This window comes from Diabrotica virgifera, chromosome 5, assembly GCF_917563875.1.
Source record: "Diabrotica virgifera virgifera chromosome 5, PGI_DIABVI_V3a".
In the NCBI taxonomy this organism is placed as follows: domain Eukaryota; kingdom Metazoa; phylum Arthropoda; class Insecta; order Coleoptera; family Chrysomelidae; genus Diabrotica; species Diabrotica virgifera.
The window spans coordinates 214,287,378-214,296,570 of NC_065447.1; the positions used below are offsets into that span (position 1 = coordinate 214,287,378).

A 9,193-nucleotide genomic window follows, 5' to 3' on the forward strand; every position below is an offset into this window, starting at 1 on the left:
TAACATCGTCAACATTGCTTTCATACAGTTTAAAGAACGCAATTAAATATACAACACATTACGAAATCACCTCATAATATTTTTAATACCAGCTTTGACCAAGAATACTATGTAATTTGATACAAGAAGAATATAAAAAGTAATTTATTTTTAACCGAAATTCTTGTTATCCGAAACGACCTCCCCCCAATTATTTCGGTTAACGGAGGTTTTACTGTATTTTCCATTTTAAATTTAATTATTTATTCTTATTCTACTAATATTCTCTTTTGTTCGTTATTTTTTGCTTTGTTCAAGATAATTATCAAACTTTTCTATATTTTGTTACATGTGGTGCGCCCCCTACAATTTTGAAGAATACCATCTAATTATTATGTATTAATTTTGTCATATGAATGACACAAAAAATACAATAATTGTCTTAAAATTTATTGACTGTTATGCTAGTATTCTATTCTGTTCGTTATTATTTGTGCTTTGTTCAAGATAGTTGTCAAACATTTCCTAAACTGTATAACATGTGATGGACCCCCTAAAATTTGCAAAATAATAATACAATATAATCAATTTAATTATTATTTATTCATTTTGTCATATGCATGATAAAAAAATAAAATGGTTTCGCATTTTAAATTTATTGACTATGTATTGTCATTTTACCTAATTTTCTCTTTTGTTCGTTATTTTTGCTTTGTTCAAGAGTTCAAGAGAATTGTCGTAACATTTCTATACTTTGTTACATGTGATGCGCCCTCTACAATTTTGAAGAATACAATCTAATAATTATTATGATATGTATTAATTTTGTCATATGCATAAAACAAAAAATATACTACAATTTATTGATTATTCTCTTTTGTTCTTTATGTTTGCTTTGTTTAAGAGAATTAACATTTTTAAACTTTGTTACACGTGATACGCCCCCTAAAAATTTTAAGAATACAGTCTAATTTCTAATTATTATGTATTAATTTTGTCACATGCATATCACAAAAATATTTATTCTCAATATGCTAGTATTTTCTTTTGTTCCGTTATTTTTGCATTGTTCAAGAAAATAATTGTCGAAACATTTCTAAGTTTGTTACATGTGACGTGCCTCCTAAAAATAACACCCAAATGTAAACGAAAACAAATTTTGGGCCTGCCTATAAGTATTTTTTTTTAATTTAAACGCAGAATGAAAGATTACATTATTACTGATGGCCGAAAGTCCCTGAAAACTTCTATAATGTTTATTTTAATGAGTTACAAGGGTGAAAAATAAAAGATTTAGTGTGATTTTTAATTTCAAATATCTCATTCAAATTTAAACTTTTTGTTTATTTTAAGGGACTTCCGTAATAATGAAATTGTTTACTCTGCGTTTAAATTTTTCAAAAATATTATTTAGTTTTCTCAGGATTCGAAAAAAAAAATGAACGCATTTAAAAAGCATTGGTCCGAAATTTTGCGCCTACGCTCTGTAGTGTGCACTTAATTTAATATGAAATAGACTAATAGACCAATTGCACTAATTAGTGTCATTTGCAAGTCAAGTTATACTTCCTATTCGTTATTAATGCTAGTTCTTTATGTCGATGTTATGCAAACTACAAAGGCTGGTTTACTAATTACATTAATAGATAATATCAGTAACCTTGTATAGAACAAAGAACCAACATTTTCTCAAACTATCAGTTGCAATAATTTATAGATGTTGTCCTTAATAAGCAATTATATAATTCCATTAAAGGTAAAATTCTAATTTTGATTTGTTGCTAATTCCAAAGTATACTTGATTTTGAAGTTTGTACCCGCATTGTGTCACATGTTTGTGTAATTTAATATTTTATATCATATAAAGAGGACAAAGATTGCCCTATACTGGATTATTTATATTTTCCTGGTGGCATTTTCGAGAATTATATTCAGTATTCTTGAAATTGTTCTGAAGCGATTTTCTTGTAACATCTTAATGTAATTTACTAATTTAATACATTCGCATACTGAGGCGTATTCTTTGGGAATACGCCTCAGTTTTAATTTTAAATTGAGTTTATTTGACGTTTCGAGTTCCACTTCGGAAGTCGTTCTAAAAATGCAAAATAAAACTTGTTGAATTTAGTAATCAAGTTCCAAGTGGGGAGATATTTACAATTATCTCATATTCCACCAAGTGGCGACTGTGTACCTAGGTGTTTTCTTCTTCTTCACGTGCCATATCAGAATTATCCGACAATGGCGATCACCATTGCGAAAGCTTCTCGATCTTCTACAATATGGAATAATTATTTTCCTGCATTTGATAACTTCGAAATGCATTCACGAATGTTTTTTAACCAAGAAACTTGTTTTCTTTCTACACTTCAAGGGTTTCTATTTTGCCTTTAAGGATCAGTTGTGGTATTCTATATCGATCTCGCCGCACTATAGGTATATGTCCCAGATCAGACATTTTCGGGCGTTCGCAGTCTTTAGCAATTATCTATATTTGTTGACCCTCCTTAGTACTTCATTAGTTTTTCTTGCTGTCCGAGTCAGTCCAAGGTTTTTCATTATCCGTCTCTGAATCCACATTTCCAATGCTTCAGTAAATAGAAACATTTTAGAAATAGCTTCAGAACAACATTAAGCTTCAGTTCTGTTCATCGTCTTTTTCACAAAATCTAAAAATACTCATTTTATGAGTAATTTTTTATGTGGTTATGATAGTTGTATGTACAGTTTGTAAAACTTGAGCCTAGATTTGACAAACTGTACTTCATCAACTGCAGTGATGAAACATCTTCAGTAAATTGTCTATATATTTCTTTTGTGAGACAGAACAAAAGTATTGTCTTCAAAGGCTTAACTCGTGTGCATCGGGAATCGGTTATAATATAGATTCTTTATAGGTTTGTAGTTGAAACAAGCTAAAGCATCTATTGGTAGAATTCAATCCTTTGTTGTCTGTCTATTTTTGAGATCTTACATAGTTTTTCGTATTATGTACAAGTTATCTTTCTAGCTTAACTGGACGTAGGTACAAGCTACTCTCACTCATAGCTATTAAAACATACTTTCAAATGGACCGCGTTATGCATAACTCGACCAAGCGCCACTTTTACCTTTTTGAGAAAAATGAATTTAAGTTTATGGCGTTCTGAAAAATCTATTTAACATTTTAAAAATTTGATTTTTAGATATATTTTTAAAAACGGTAAAGTGAATTTTGTTGTATTATTATTTAAAGTTTTAAAATTATATTTTAGCTGATATAGACAAAAATGGCGTTTGGTCGCGTATTGCTTTTTTCGTTATTAGCATTTTAATAATTTGCATAAGTCGTTTACTAAACAAAACTGTCGCTTGGGAGGTTTATGCGAATTAAAACATGTGGTTTATAGAATATTTTTATTGTTTTATGACAAAACTACATTGTAAAACTAAACATAACAACAGTGTTGTATCATAAGATAGTTACTATCTTATAAAACTGTAGTCTGATATAAAAACAAAATTGGTATAAGACCTTACTAAAGTTCATCATCTTCAAGATCAAAATCAAGAGGTCCATTTAACCCATCTATATCATCTTCCATATTTGGATCACCAGTCAATTCTTTGTAAAACTCTTTGGCATCTTTTGGAATAAGGCTAAGCAAAAATTTTAGATCCTCAAGTTTTTTATCTGGTATTGGCTTCCCATCTGGCCATAGCAGCACAAGTGATTCTTTAAAATTTTGATAAAGTTTTTGATGATGGTCTTCCTCGTTTCTTTTGTAGACTTATCTCATGAGCTTCTTCGTGGAAAGAATATTTAACAAAAAGTTTTTCGCGGCATTCTTTTCTGAGTTCAATCTCTTTGAATTTAAGCCAATTAATTTTATTATTAAAGATATCCACTTTTCTATTGACGACTCTTTTTTCCAAATTACAAGTACCGAAAAAGTGTTCCTTCTTCATTTTGTGAACGATTAGAGGATTTTTTTTTCGGCACGAACTCATTACATTCATGTAGTCTACCGGTGAATACATTCTTTGTTGGAATTTTAAGGCGCATTCAATGTCACCAAAATCTGTATCATTTGGCAAAAAAACTATGGCCAGATGTAAGGAAACATAAAGTGATTCTTTCCAGTAAAGGATGCACATCAAAAATGGCATTTAACATCAAAACTATTTTAATGTTTCGGTTCTGCTCTCCACAGCTGTCCGACCACAAAATTAAATGTTTACATGCCTCCATATCTCTAGCTTTCAACACACGTCTAAATAAACAAGAGCCAACTTCTTGGGCCCCTCTGCCGGCTTCGCTTTCTAACCACACATAAAAATGGCCTTTATTATGTTTAGCTGTATGTATACCTAGATTATAAAGCCAAAGTTGGCGTTTGTAAAAAACTACATTTGTAGGTATACGGGGAAGAGGCAGTGTTTTTTCCATATCAAAACACAATACTTCAAGTTGCTCGTCAAATTTTGCACGCTTTCTGTCTGCATTTAAAGCTTGTCTTGCTTCTTCAGCGGAATCGATGTGGTTATCTCTCTCAGTTTTATATTTAACTTGTTCTTCTGTGGCGCTGTTGTTTATTAGAATTTCTAATTTGTCACAAAGGTTACAAGTGTCTTTTTTCAGTGGTTTTCTTCTGAAATTAAAATGAGTTAACAAAACGTTTTTGTACTTCGAAAACGACACAGGTGAATTATTAACTTGCTGCTTGTACAAATCGTACATAATGGGCAATGTAGTGTCTGCTCGTAAGTACATTGAACTTGTTTTTTCCCTTGCATAATGAGACTTATATTTTGGAAATTGTTCAATATGTTCTAATATTTCTTGCAATCGTTCTTCTGATATTTTATTTTTTCCGCCTGCTCTTCCTCTTAAGTCTTTAACTCCTTCTATCCTTTTTTTTTGATTTTAAGGCATTATCCACTTTTGCACTCGAAATTCTTAGGGTTTGCAACAGAAATGTTTTGCAAACTACGTGGCCATTAATATTGTACACCCTGGAGTGCATTTTTTTAGTAGAATTTTGTTTTCTTTTTCTTTTTATTGGACCTTCTTGAATCATGGCGCAAATTAAGGCACGTTGAGCATCATGCGAACTTACTTCATAAAATTTGTCGTATTCTTGTTTAGCATTTTCAATGCCAACTTTCGATAGACAGTCGCATTTGCACAAATACTGACGAAACTCTTTTTTTAGTTTCATTTCTCCTTTTTGTGTAAAGTATGATTTATTTTGAATGCAGTGTTTTTTGCGGATTTCTCTATTCTGACTAGGGAACTTTCTCTTTCTCCCTTTTTTTGGACGGCCCTGATATTTTTTTCTTTAGATTTTACGCCATTCTTTTCCCCATCATTTTCTCCTTTATCGGATTGCTCCATCTCTACTATATTGTTATCTTCATTAATATCTCTGTTGACAAAATTTAAATCTTGACGATATTCTTTCCGACCCGACTGTCGGTCTTCTTCTTGATTTTGATTATCATCCATTACTCTTACGTCACCTATTTCATTTTCCTTGTTTGAATATCCATCCGAATTACTTCCTTCCTACAAATAAAGTAAATAAAAATTTAGAAATCTGCTATTTATTTGGTTTTTTATACCTCATAAATTATGTCTGGTAATTTTAGATTAAATTCCACTTCCCGAACCGTTTGTAAATCGCTGTAAGTCTTTGGGGAAACAGCTGCTGTATGAGTACTTTCTTTCTATAAATAACAATAAGTAAATATTAACAAAACTTAGTTAAACATTAAAACTTATAATAACATACCTCACTAATATCTGTTGCTGAGTTAAAATCAACTTCCTGTAACGGTTCTAAGTTGGTATAAGTCTGAAGCGAACTTGTTTCTTGCCGAATACCTTCTTCCTATAAATAAAGTAAATAAAGATAAACAAAACTACTGTAAAAATTTAAGTTTTTAATTTACACCTCAAAAATAATGCCTGGTAATTTTTACAATACAAAATAACTTACCTTCTCCTCGTTTGTTATTTCTCGAGCACGGTTTAAAATTAGAGCAGTCCTCTGCAACATATTTACACGCTTTTTTACACTTTTAAACACAACTTTTATAAAAAATATAACGCGACACTTTTTATATTGCTCAACAGACTGAACTGAATTAACAAATTAACAAGACGGAAACAATGCTGCCAAAATCCCGCCGATTTCCGTTTTTGCATAAGGCGACCAAGCGCCAATATTATGTCGCATAGTCTTATTATGCTAAATCTAAGTCACTTAGTCGGGTATTGTCAAATGTTTACAGACATTTAGTCGATTTGGCGTTTAGCTAAAAGTAAAATATTTTCCAAAATACAGATTTCTAGGCTTTGGTGATTTTTTCCCAAACAGGTAACGTCATTACTTGATAGATGGCAGCATTATTCCAAAAAACTTGAATTTGGCGCTTAGTCGAGTTATGCATAACGCGGTCCAAATATTCCCCTACCTACGCACTCCATAATTTTTAACTCGTTTATTTGTAATGAGTTGTATTTACAATTTAATGCCTTATTGCACAGTAAACATAACCTCTTTCAGCTGTTAGTCGATCGAATGTACAGATAACTTGCCGTTAATTGCAAAGTACTAAGTGGATGTACTTTTTATCCGGTGAATATATCCTTCAATTGAATTGCAGATAACGGAATACGGCATCATTGGCGTGGTACTGAAGAAAGAGGCGGTCATACTACACTCACCGGCAGAGAAAACGGGCACCCCAAAAAATCGGTCATTTTTAATGTCTTGTATTTCCTAAACCTGATGTCCGATTTAAGTATTTTTTTTAATATGTTATAGCCTTATTCTTTATCAATATCGCTGTAATAATATTGTTGCTAGACAGGTACATTGTCATTGTATACAGGGTGTACGAATCAAACTGTATTTTTTTCTCAAACTTTGGAACACCCTGTGTTATGTTCTAGATTTTATAAAATACTAAAATTAAAACCCAACTATAGCCACAGATTTTCTTAACATTCTGTTTTTTTATTCATTCGCTTATGTTGGATAATACAAAAGTTAGGCACTTTAACAACTACCCCTGTTTTTCGTCAATACAGGGTGTTTTTCAATAAGTACGGCAAGCTTTAAGGGGTAATTCTGCATGATAAAATAATGACAGTTTGCTTTATACACTTATGCCCGCAAATATTTCGTTTCTGAGATAGGGGGTGTTGAAATTGTTCTTACAAACTGACGATTTATTTATTGCTCTAAAACGGTTTGTGATATACAAATGAAATTTGGTAGATTTAGCTATTGCGCATTTTTTGGCATACAATTGAGAATTTTATATTCACCATTGGCGTGCATACGGGATATATCTAAAATATAATACGGGATATATCACCCGTATGCACGCCAATGGTGAATATAAAATTCTTAGTTGTATGCCAAAAAATGCGCAATAACTACCTCTTAAAATCTACCAAATTTCATTTGCATATTACAAACCGTTTTAGAGAAATAAATAAATCGTCAGTTTGTAAGAACAACTTTAACACCCCCTATCTCGGAAACGAAGCATTTGCGGGCATACGTTTATAAAGCAAAGTGTCATTATTTTATCATGCAGAATTACCCCTTAAAGTTTGGCGTACTTATTTAAAAACACCCTGTATTAACGAAAAACAGGGGTAGTTGTTAAAGTGCTTAACTTTTTTATTATCCAACATAAGCGAATGAATCAAAAAACAGAATGTTAAGAAAACCTGAGGCTATAGTTTGGTTATAATTTCAGTTTATAAAAGCTAGAACATTCCAAAGGTGTTCCAAAGTTTGAGAAAAAAACACAGTTTGATTCGTACACCCTGTATACAATGACAATGTACCTGTCTAGCAACAATATTATTACAGCGATATTGATAAAGAATAAGGCTATAACATATTAAAAAATTACTTAAATCGGACATCAGGTTTAGGAAATACAAGACATTAAAAATGACCTATTTTTGGGGTGCCCGTTTTCTCTGCCGGTGAGTGTAGAATATCTCTCAACTGTGTAAAGAATACATTAATTTGATTTTCTGTAACTCGAGTCTAATGTACTAAATCTAGAATGTTAGTACATAGGTTGCCCTAGATCTAAGAAAAACCATTGAATTTCGGATCAATAAGCCAAAGGTCACGTAGTCAAGGGAGGTTGTATTCTAATGTCTTTAGGGGCGTGCATGATTTGGACGCTAAATTTAAAATTCGACGCTGAAAAATAAAATTACCTGTTTCTGCATACATGATTTGGACGCTGGGTCTAATTGAAATGTAAATGGAAAGTCAGGTAATAAAATTCTAGAGATTAAGCTTGATAAGGTTTATTTGTCAGTTTGAAATAAATACGACATACATTTTACGAAATGGTATCGATCGATACAGTTAGTTTGATACTCATGTATCCTATCTCTAACGAACATAATTTTTTTTCTACTCTTTGAATCTTTAAGTCTACTACTTTCATGGACACTATTAATTTTAATGTAAGTTTTAGTTTGAAAATTTTTTAAAACATCAATAAAATGGAAAATATTTGGATGAGCATGGTAAAAATTATCATTAAAACGCGAGTGGAACGATTCACAAGCATTAGTTGTTAATTCTAAACTCTCACTCATCGTAGCCCACATCTCCGGCGGAAATGTTGCGTGGTCGCCAATGTAGTTGTCCAATAAGTAGTCGGAAAACTTTTCAATTTTTGCATCCTTTGGTTGAATAGCCATAAAATCATATATGAAAGATTCTTCGACTTCTGAGGGAGGTAAAAATGGCAGCCCAAAAATATATTTCAGCCATTTAGATATTTCACTGTCTGCCAATTTATATTCCCGAATTAAGCCACAACTGCCGATATTACGATACCAAGCTTGCATAAGATGAAAACGGCACCCTTTAATGTGCACATTTGGAAATTCAAAACGCGCAGCATTGTGGATAGCAATTTCAAAATCGGAGAAAATGATTTTTGGATTGAATTTCAGACCAATTACTTCACATTTGCTTTTCAAAACATTAAATAGTTTTATATAGGTTTGTTCCGATTTGTCGGGAAGTGAACAATAACACAATGGTATATAATGTCCGTTGATAAATACATGTATGGTAAAAACTTGCTTGAAATATTGAGCACAGTAACTAAATGTACCGTCCATATAAATCGTTTCACTGCCGCACAGAAAACGCGTGTTAGTGTTACACGAGAAGAT

At 31.8% G+C, this 9,193-nt stretch overlaps 1 long non-coding RNA gene across 1 annotated transcript; it reads right to left on the bottom strand.

The window, feature by feature from the left end:
• Nucleotides 1-5,367: 5,367 nt before the first annotated feature.
• On the bottom strand, nucleotides 5,368-6,154 carry LOC126885283 (uncharacterized). The gene is made up of 3 exons (XR_007698366.1): nucleotides 5,754-6,154; nucleotides 5,584-5,688; nucleotides 5,368-5,527 (listed from the first exon to the last, which is right to left on the bottom strand). It is a non-coding gene; the product is annotated as an uncharacterized LOC126885283 (long non-coding RNA).
• Between the last annotated feature and the right edge of the window lie 3,039 nt (nucleotides 6,155-9,193).